The following is a 10591-nucleotide window of genomic DNA, read 5'->3' as shown; positions in this document are numbered from 1 at the left end:
TGGAGAGGGGTTCTTCGAAAAAGGAAGGGACACAACAAACGCCTGTTTCTCCTGCCCAGCATCCGATCGGCACTTGTGCTGATCCTGTTCTCCTCCCTCTCAAGAGAAGGTTCAGCCTGTGCCCCTACAGTTCAACAGCTGCCAGGCGGGGGGTCTGTGTCTCCCCTCTCGCAGCGTTTCTTTAGCAGCCGGGTTATCTCTGGTCCTTCTCTTGGCAGAACTGCAGACAAATGCAGACTGGGGAAAGAGGGAGGGAGGGCTGAATGTCAATGGGTGCTGGCAAGCAACGGGCAACCATGGAAATGCCAAAGAAACACTCTGTTGGCTGGGCCCTGCTGCCCTGAACCTGATCTGCCAAGACACAGCACACACCGCTCTGCAGGGTGGAAGTTCCTCCTGCCTGTTCCAGGAGGCTCTCAAAAGGCTCACACCGTACACTTCATCAGGAATAAACCATCCCCTTTTGTTCTCCCAGAGAACTCCTTGCACCCCTCAGAGGGTCTTGAGCCCCTTTCCTAAGGCAGAGCCCTGGTGAGGAGCTGACCAGGTTTCCCAAGGAATCCTCCTCTGTCAGGAGCACAAGTCAGACCCACGGCCAACAGAGGACACGCTGGTGTCCTTCTGGTCCCAGTGGAGAGGAAATCCAAGCAGGCTCAGGGACAGAACCCAGTACAGGACTGTGCAGAGCACAGTACAGGACTGAGCTGAGCTCTCACAATTACTACGGCAGGCTGTATCTGGGCCACCCCCTGGGACTCTCTGTCCCATCCAAAATGGACCTGTCCCTCATTCTGCAGAGATCAAAGGCTTTCTGGGCCCAGCCCTCGTGTTCATGAAGAGACTGAAAGGCGGCTGCTGCCTTCCAGCAGCTCCAGACCCGGCTCTCAGGCTGCCCTCGTGTTCCTCTCCTGTCCACCCTCCACCCACCCCAGCTGATGAGGTGGAAAATACACCTGGGGAAAGGGGAGGAGGATTTTTCAAACATACCCGTTCAGAAATTCAACCTTCTCTATGTGTTCCTTGGTACCTGCTGAGGTGCAGGTAACAAGCATCTTTCCCACTCAGGAGTGAGGAGCCCAAGGCGCTTTAATGACCCCTCTGGTGGGTTTGGTGCTGAGTCCATGAACTTTAGACCTTGGAGGAAGTCGTTGAAACCTCTCAAGAAGTCAAAATCGGATTCAAACTCCAAAGTTTCTTATAATGTTAATGGGTCCCATTGGGGACAGTATTGAGGAAATGACCCCAGGGTCTGGTTAGAGAAGAAAAGTGGAAGTAGAGATGAAAGGTCAGGAAAAGTAAGGTGAAGGTCTCTCTGAAGATCAGTAAACCTGGATATTTTTCATTAATCAAAGGTCCAAGCCCTGACCCCTAACCCTGGGAAGTCAGATCCTGTCCCTCCAACATTGCCCAGGGCCCTTCCTGGGACAGTGTGATGTGGGGCTGTGCAAGGCCAAGGGCAGGACTATGGTCCCACACCTGCCAGGTTCCTGGCTGGGGACAAGGAGGCCATGAGGCCCCTGTGCTGGAAGGACAAGGTGTCTCCTCACAGGCATCAGAGGTGGAGACAACAGCCATAGCTAAGGGGAGAAGAAGCTCAGGTCTGGCGGGGCTTTCAGCCTCTTTACATCCCTTGATCATCTCCACCACAGCCTGTCCTGTGCTGTGGCATCCCCTGCACCTCTTTCCCTGCAGGCTGCAGACATCCCCCCTGCTGCCCCACCTTGCTCTTGTCTGAGCATCTTCCTTCCTTTGCTGAGGTCTCTCCATCCTCCCCAGCTGTTCCTTGAAGCACAAAGCCTTGGGCTGATGCAGACTCCCTCTGCTGACCTGCTCCACCACAGCACTGCCCTTCCAGTCACATTCCTTTCTGCTCATGGCCAGTCTGGACCTCCCCAGCTGCACTTTGTGCCATTATTTCATTCTCATGCTCTTTCCCACTATGAAGAAAACCTCCACCACCTCTGAAACCACCCTTCAAGTACTCTCAGGCTACTCCTGCACTGCTGCAGCCTCCCCAGCGCTGCTGGGCCAAAGCAGCCCAGGACCCTCAGCATCCCACACCATGTGCACAAGGTGCTGAACCTGCCTTGGCAGAGCCCTGCACTCTCCAGTTCCTCCCTGCTTCTCCAAACTGGGAAGCCGCACACTGGCACACCCCCGTGTGTGTGGGGTCACACCAGTGCTGAACCGAATGGGATGAGAACTCCAGGTGTTTGGGTCCCCGCGCTCCTCCTCATGCATCCCCTTGTGCAGCTGCCTTGTTCATGGTGAGCGTGCACCACGGGCTTGTGTGGGGACCTTGGAGTGCCCAGGCCCTTCTCCTCAGGGTCACTGTGTGGCTGGGCAGCAGCCCTGTGGAAACGGCTCTGGTGGTCCCTGAGTTCCACTAGGGAAAGCATGAACCAGCAGCAAAGGTGGCCAACAGCCTCCTGGGCCGTAAGAGCAGGAGCAGAGCCAGAAGAAGTGATTCTCCCCCTCTGCTCAGCACCTTTTACACTATATCCAGAATATTTCACCAGATTTAGACCCTGTGCAATGACAGTGAGACATTGGCAAAGAGGAGTCAGTGCACTGGAGGGCCAAGAAGATGGTAATCCTTCCATTGTCCTTCAAGTGTTTTTGTGATTGAGGGGATTGAGGGCATCTCATCTCCTCCTGTGCTGTGTGGTTATTTTTCTCTACTGGATGTATCCTGGAATGAGTCCTTACCTCCCCCAGGCAAGTGAGAGCCCTCGCCCAGCCCAGGCGAGTGATTGTTTCTTCAGGGTACCCATGAGTCAGAGGCCTCTAGTTTTGTTTCTTGTGAGTGGATGTGGGCACGTTGTTGATCCTTGTTATTCTTACGTTGTCGTATCCAAATAATCTCCTCAACTGATATCTGAACCTGAATTTTATGTTTTTGGAGTGATAAATAATTGTATAAACCCTGTTTCTAGTTTATTTGCTATGCTTTTCCATCTAGAATAAAGTCTGCTTTGGTGTGGAGGGGTTTCGTTAGATGGAGATATGTTGTTGAATTAGTCAGGCCCAAAGGAATCTCAAGGCCACTTTGAGAAGCTGAGAACAGAATCTACTGTGAGGAAGAGGGGCGTTTCTTCATTAACAGGGCCTCAGTATGGCGTGAGTCGTCGGACCTATGATCAGTGGGGCTCCAGTGTGTGGACTGCCCGTGACACTCATTTAGCGAATCCGTGCTTGGAGCGTGGACGCATGATTAGAGAATAGTTGTGTATATAAGGAGGCTTGTTTCTGTAATAAAGGGCTTTGCGTGATTCACATTGAATCGGAATGCTGAGTCATTTATCGCTCCAACACTTTGGAACTTGTTGTCTGCCTAAAACTGCCTTTTGGGGTGCCTCTGTGACACCCACAGTGCTACCCGGGCTCCACGGCTACCCTCCCACTGCAGCACCGGCCCCAGGGCACCACCACCATGTGCTGGCGGGTCCCTGGTCACTGCCCAGGTGCAGGAGATGCAGGAGGCGCCCCTGGGCCGGCCGGAGCCCCAGGGGTGCGGCAGGAGGAGGCACCACGGGGACAGAGGTGCCGGTTGCAGTGCCGCTTGCAGTGCCAGTGGTGCTGGTGCGGGTTTGCTTGTGTGCATGGCTTTTACTTTCCTGATTAAACTGTCAGCCAGTGAGTTTTATCACTTTAAGTCTTCTGATTCTCTCCCCCGTCCTGCTGGATATAAATACATCAAAAAGCTATGTTTTCATACCAGATGGACTATGGGTGAATTCCCAGGGACGTTCCTTAATATTTAGGACCTGTGATGTATTACATTTCTGCCACTGCTTGGGTTGTGCAGCAGCTCCTGGGATTCTTCAATACCTTGCTGATGATCAAAGAAAAATCACAAAGAAAACTGTCCAAAACCCTGAAACTCATGTGCTGTCTGGACATACTTAAATTCTTCAATTCTAACGAACAGGGATTTTTTGGGAAGGAAAAAGCCTCCCTGAGGCACGTGGAACGAGACTCACAGAATCAGCACCCATGGAACACATTGCCAATCACACTGCTTGCCGTGGTTAAAAAAATTGGAATAAACAGCAAGCTAAATACAGATCTCATGAAAAGTAAAGCAGAGCTTCACAATTCAATACGTAATCCCTGTGACTAAATGGATTTTAGAATTAAAAACTGAAACGTCTGCTTCAATATACAGGTATGAAAGCCTGACCCGAATTCTGTAGCACACACAATTGTGGCACAGCCTGGAGTGATTCTCTTGGTTTTTAAATTTCACAAAGAACAAAACAAGTTGATATTTATTCATGTTTAGCCCACAGTCACCCACAATCCCCAGACCATTTTTGCAGTGTTGTTACCAATAGCTCTTCTCTCAGCATATACTATGCTGCAGTTCTTTATTTGGCAAAAATGATGTAATTCTGTGCAGCACGACCCCTCATCTTTATCTTTCCACCTCTTTCTGGCATTAACAATGGCCAGATCAAACCTCTCAGCACAGACACTGAGAAATGCCCGTGGCCCATGCTCTGTCAGTTCGTTGGAGCTGCTGCTGTTTTGAGATCCCAGGAAGAGAAACTTCTCTTCAGCCGAGTTTAAAACGGAACCTGTTCTCAGCAGCCGAGACTTCTCCTCTGTGCAAGGACAGAAAACTGCAGGTTTGGAACCCACAGCCCCTCAGTCCCGCTGCAGCCAGCGAGGAGGCGACGAACGATCGCGAACACCGAGTCCGCCCGCGGGACGCGCCGGTCGCGCTTTGTGCTGCGGGGTCAGCGGTGCGGAGGGCGGGGGGAGGAGTTCATTGGAGAGCTGAGGCTGATCTGCAGTTCAGGGGGTTTTCCACTGCACTGAGCCACCATGACGGCACGGCTGCCAGAGACTTTTTTATTTTAATAACTGTTCAACTCATTCAGATTTCGTATAAAAATTTGGCGGGTCAGGCGAATAATCGGACAGCTCTGGCGGGGTCCTGCCGGCAGCGCCGCTCGGCTCGCCCCTCCCCGTGACGCAATTTCCGGCTGCAGCGGTGGGGCGAGCGGAGGCTGCTGAGCAGGTCCGCGGGGGCGAGCGGCGGGTCCGGCGGGGCGAGCGGCGGGTCCGGGGGAGAGAGCGGCGCGTCCGGGGGGCCGAGCGGCGCGTCCGGGGGGGCGAGCGGCGGGCCCGGGGGGGCGAGCGGCGGGCCCGGGGGGAGAGAGCGGCGGGCCCGGGGGGGCGAGCGGCGGGCCCGGGGGGAGAGAGCGGCGGGCCCGGGGGGGCGAGCGGCGGGCCCGGGGGGGCGAGCGGCGGGTCGGGATGGGGGCGGGAGAGGCGCCCGCGGTCGGGGCGCGCGCACAAAGATCCGTGTGCGAACGGGCCCTTGGAGACCCCGGTCCCGGGAACCCCCGGAGCTGAGCCCACAGCTGCCGGTCTCTTGGTGCTTTGTGCAGGTGACAGCGCAGAGGCCGCCATGAGAAACCCGGGTGTCCCCAGCACGTTCCTGTTGGAGCAGCGCGTGGCCTGTGCAGCTTCGTGTGGGCCAAGGGAGGTGACTGTGTCCGTGTTGGCTCAGGTCGGTGCAGCTGCGCTTGGATTTAGAGCAGTGACCCTGGCTGGCTTGTTGAGCCTTGGGGGTTGTTTATTTCTGAGAATGGCAGGGATCTGTTCAGCAGGTCTTTAATTGCTGTGCACTTTTACCCTGCAAGAAGCATTCATTTTTGATGTTGAGACTTGGTCGACGTGTCTCAGGTAGTTGGTTTTTTTGTTCGGGCTGTATGCAAAAGGTCAGAGGGCTTTTCCTCCTCATCCAAAGACTGACGTGGTGTAGGCCAAGGCAGAGCATGGGGGGCTCCGGGCACACACTCGTCTTGAAAGCTTTTCAAGGCTGTTTTCATGCGTCATTTCATTTGAGTCTCTCTGCTCTGCGGAAAGTGAGTCAAAGGAATTCCTGTGCCCCTGTTTAACTCAAACTAGATGTTTAGCTAAAGAGGGGAGATACCACTTTAGTGTGAGCCAATTCTGCTCTGCTCGTGAAAACAAGTTCAAAGAACCCCAAAATGTCTGTGATCCAGATTCTAACACTGCTGGTTGCATTTGCATTTCCATGTAAAGCACTGGGCAGCTGAGAATTGTGGTTGTTGCTGGATTAAGCTCCAAGAAATAGTCAGAGGTGGTGGATGCTCTTCTGTGTTGTGTCCCCCTTGAGCACCAGCAGCACAGGTGAATCGTTTTCAGGTAACAGCTGTGGCAGCAATGGGGCAGAGTTTTCATGCTTTGGCTACGTGGCTGGTTTGTGCCCGGGGAAGTGCATCAGCCTTTAGAATCTGGTTTGTGCAGGTGAGACACCTGGGAAGTGAGTCAATTTTCTCCATGCAGTTAGAAGCCTTTCTTTTTCATAGCTGGCACAGTCATTGTTTGGATTTAGTTTGAGAAGAAGAAAACACTCGGGACAGAGATAAAGTTTTTAGTTGTTGGTGTTTGAGAGCCAAGGTCTGAGCTCTGCCTGTGGGTGTGAGGAGCTGGGAAGCGGGGGATGGATGGGGCAGAGCTTGACTGACACCCAGACTGGTCAATGAGAATATTCCATTAGCATCATGCTGTGTGTTTAAGGAGGGTCGGGATCTTCGGGCTGGGGTTTTTTTCAGAGCCGGGACAGAGACTTTTTGAGGTATCTCTAGTTCATCTCGAGGAAGACAGACAAATAAGCGGCGTCGTGTTGGAGAGACAAAGTGTGTTGGATTTGAAGCCGTTGGGCAGGACGGGAGGAGCTGCCTTCTTGGGTCAGTGATGGGCCTTGGCATGTATTGTCTGAGCTGGAGCTGATGTCTGTCACCACTTGAGCTCTAGAATTACTCTGAGACCCAGGAATCTCCAGTTTCTTGTGGAGCTTTTCCAGGCTGTGGAATCCTCTTTCTGTCACAGATTGTAACGCAGCCCATGGAGAAGGGGGCACTTGCTTGAGGTTCCTCAGTGTGTGCATTAGGGAGGCGTCGTTCTTGGGCTCACACTGAGCGTTACGAGGGGACGCTTTCACATGAGCTGAAGGCAGCTCTGGGTACCCAAAGCTGTGAACCGGTGTTAACAAACGCTGCTGCTGAGATCTGGGGGTCGAAGTGCCACAAATGTGGTTTCACAGGGAAAACAGAGGAATTTGTCAATGCCTGGTTGTTATACGGCACATTGTAATTAAGCAGAGTGGTAATTTTGCATCGATTTTGCACAGGATTACTGGCTGTAACAGACCCATTGCATCAAATAAATGTTGACTTGCTGCACTGGTGGCCTTGTGAACAGCAGACGGCTTCTGGAGGTGGTGACATCTCCTATGAGCCCCAGAGTGCTGAGCCCATCGTACAGGGAGCAACCTCCCCTTCCCGAGCAGGGCAGAGGACCCAGGAGTCCGGGCTGCCTGTCTGTGCTCCTCCCCTGCCCCAACACCAAAATACGTTCTTTGGGGGATGGTTCTCACCAGAGCCCCACGAAGAATTTGTTTCCTGTGGTGCCTGTAAGACATGGGGTACCCCAAAGGCTGGCACCATCTGCCCTTCACCTCACAGAATCCCAGAATGTCAGGGATCGGAAGGGACCTTGAAAGTTCATCCAGTCCGATCCCCCCGCCGGAGCAGGAACACCCAGCTGAGGTTCCACAGGAAGGTGTCCGGGGGGGTTGAACGTCTGCAGAGAAGGAGACTCCACAACCCCCCTGGAGCCGCCTGGACCAGGCTCTGCCACCCTCACCAGGGACAAGTTTCTTCTCAAATTTAAGTGGAACCTCCTGTGTTCCAGTTTGAACCCGTTGCCCCTTGTCCTGTCACTGGTTGTCACCAAGAAGAGCCTGGCTCCATCCTCCTGACACTGCCCCTTTATGTATTTATAAACATCAATGAGGTCACCCCTCAGTCTCCTCTTCTCCAGCTCCAGAGCCCCAGCTCCCTCAGCCTTTCCTCCCACGGGAGATGCTCCACTCCCTCCAGCATCTTGGTGGCTGCGCTGGACTCTCTCCAGCAGTTCCCTGTCCTTCTGGAGCTGAGGGGCCACAACTGGACACAATATTCCAGGTGTGGTCTCCCCAGGGCAGAGCAGAGGGGCAGGAGAACCTCTCTGACCTACTGACCACCCCCTTCTAACCCACCCCAGGTACCATTGGCTTCCTGGCCACAAGGCCCCAGTGCTGGCTCATGCTCACCCTGCTGGCCCCAGGACCCCCAGGTCCCTTTCCCCTACACTGCTCTCTAATAGGTCATTCCCCAACTTATACTGGACCCTGGGGTTGTTCCTGCCCAGATTCAAGACTCTACACTTGCCCTTGTTAGATATCATTAAGTTTTTCCCCGCCCAACTCTCCAGCCTGTCCAGGTCTCTGATGGCAGCACAGCTTCCAGTGTCAGCCACTCCTCCCAGCTTGGTGTCACCAGGAAACTTGCTGACAGTCACTCTATTCCCTCATCCAAGTCATTGATGAATATATTGAACAATACAGGCCCCAGTACTGACCCCTGGGGCACTGCACTGGATCCAGGCCTCCAACTGGACTCTGCCCCATTGACCACGACTCTGGCTTCTTCCCTTCAGCCAGTTCGCAGTCACCTCACTACCCGGTCACCCAGACCGCACTCCCTCAGTTCAGCTGTGAGGATGCTGTGGGAGACTGTGTCAAATGCTTTACGGAAGTCAAGATAGACCACATCCACTGCTTTGCCATCATCCATCCACCTCGTTATGTCCTCATAAAAGACTATGCGATTGGTCAAGCACGACTTCCCCTTGGTGAAGCCATGTTGACTGCCCCTAATGACCCTCTTAGCCCTGATGTGCCTTGAGATGGCACCAAGGAGAAGTCGTTCCATCAGTTTCCCAGGGATGGAGGTGAGGCTGACCGGTCTATAGATACCCAGATCCTCCTTCTTGCCCTTTTTGAAGACTGGAGTGACATTTGCTTTCCTCCAGGCCTCAGGCACCTCTCCTGTTTCCCACGACTTAGCAAAGATGATGGACAGTGGCCTAACAGTGACCTCAGGCAGCTCCCTCAGCACCCACAGGTGCACCCCATCTGGACCCATGGATTTATGGATGTCCAGATTGTTTAACTGGTCCATAACCCAGTCCTCATGAACCAGCCTCCTCCAGCCTCATGGGGGAACACTCCACTTTCCCCTAATCTGCCTGTATCTGGGGGCACATGGCAGGTGGGAAGGAGGTGTCGTTTACAGTGACACCCCAGGTGTCTGGGCTCCCCCAGTCACTCTGCTCATGGCCGTGGTGTGGCCAGAGAGGACCCAGGCATCCGGGCACTGAAACAGCAGTGGGAGCATGGACACGGACACACACATCCACACGCAGGCGTAGCTTTGCTGAAGGGATTTACTGATTATGAGAGGGAAATGGCCCAGGGCTCCCATGGGGTCAGATGGGGTCATCCAGGGATGATCATCTCCTCATGCCGCTGGAGGGGGACAGGACACGGCTGTCACCATCAGTTTCAGTTCTGAAATGAGAGCCCAAAATGAGACCTCCAGTGTCAGCTGGGACATGAGGGGAGGCTTCTCCCCACCGTCTCTCTCTGCAGAGACCCAGGGAAGGAGAGAAGAGTTGGAGCCCTCAATCAACCCAGGACAAGACTTGGTTCTCCTGAGATCCATGTGGTACCCAGAGCTATTTGGCCAGTGTGTCATTAGCCCCGGATACCCCTACATCTCCCAAAACCCTGCCCAGCCCTCAGGGTGGTCCTCGGGGTTTGTATGGCCCCAGAGGCCCTGCCTGGCCTGCACGGTGACCCTCTGGGTCTGTAGAGCCCCACTGGGTGCAACCAAAGTCATGGCGGCACCTCTGTCCAGTGTGGCCTGGACACAGGTCATGGACAGTCTCCTCTGTTTTCTTCTCTTAGATCCACGTTCTGCCCACCCAGACAGCACAGGGATGCCCCGGGGTCCAGAACCCTTTGTGGGGCTGGAGATGCCCTGATGCTGCTCACCGGGAATAGAGGAGATGGCTGCACTATCACTTCAGCATCTGGAAGTTCTGGAAGCTGGCGTTTCTGCTGCAAAACATCATCCACCCTGAGAGACAGAGGGAGCTGGGGAGAAAGGTTGGGTGAGGGGCACACTTGGGTGCACTGGGAGGCAGAGAAAGCGATGGGGTCCTTGGGAAGGTGACTCCAGGGAAAATGGGGTGCGTGAGCTTGTGTGTTGGGACACAGAAAGCAGTGGAGGTCCTGGGGAAGGGGCTGTGTCCTGGGGTATCCTGGGGTGCACTGGGGTGTAGTGAGTTGTGATGGGATGGACAGGAATGCAATGGAAGCCCTGGGCAATGGAGCATACCTGGGAAAACACTGGGGAGCAGGGATGTTCTGTGGGGCTGCAGGGGGTGCATGGGAGTGTACTGGGGCACACTGGCATGTTCTGGGGCACACTGGGATGCCAAGGAGTTTTGTGGCCATGGGAGGGAGGGTGTGGGGCAGCAGAACTTGTGACACCTACCGCAGCCCTCTTCACTCGCCCGAGTTTGAGTCCCCCCTGTAGAGAGACCATGAGACCTCACTGGTCACTGGGATGTCCCAGCCCCAGCAAGGGAGGGGAGGACCAAAGTGCCCTCCAGTTCCCCAGACTGGATGTCCTCCAAGTCCGCCCCACTACTTACATGCAGG

General features: G+C 54.4%; 1 long non-coding RNA gene and 1 other non-coding gene across 2 annotated transcripts; both read left to right on the top strand.

Moving 5' to 3' along the window:
• Positions 1 to 5248: 5248 nt before the first annotated feature.
• LOC139825912 (uncharacterized) lies at positions 5249 to 9963 on the top strand. The gene is made up of 2 exons (XR_011736078.1): positions 5249 to 5521; positions 9833 to 9963. It is a non-coding gene; the product is annotated as an uncharacterized lncRNA (long non-coding RNA).
• On the top strand, positions 6728 to 6812 carry LOC136113054 (small nucleolar RNA SNORD45). Its single transcript, XR_010652959.1, has one exon. It is a non-coding gene; the product is annotated as a small nucleolar RNA SNORD45 (small nucleolar RNA).
• Positions 9964 to 10591: the final 628 nt, after the last annotated feature.

Source organism: Patagioenas fasciata, chromosome 30 (assembly GCF_037038585.1).
Source record: "Patagioenas fasciata isolate bPatFas1 chromosome 30, bPatFas1.hap1, whole genome shotgun sequence".
In the NCBI taxonomy this organism is placed as follows: domain Eukaryota; kingdom Metazoa; phylum Chordata; class Aves; order Columbiformes; family Columbidae; genus Patagioenas; species Patagioenas fasciata.
The sequence above is the reverse complement of the archived record's forward strand: the minus strand, read 5'-3'. Positions and strand labels throughout refer to the sequence as shown.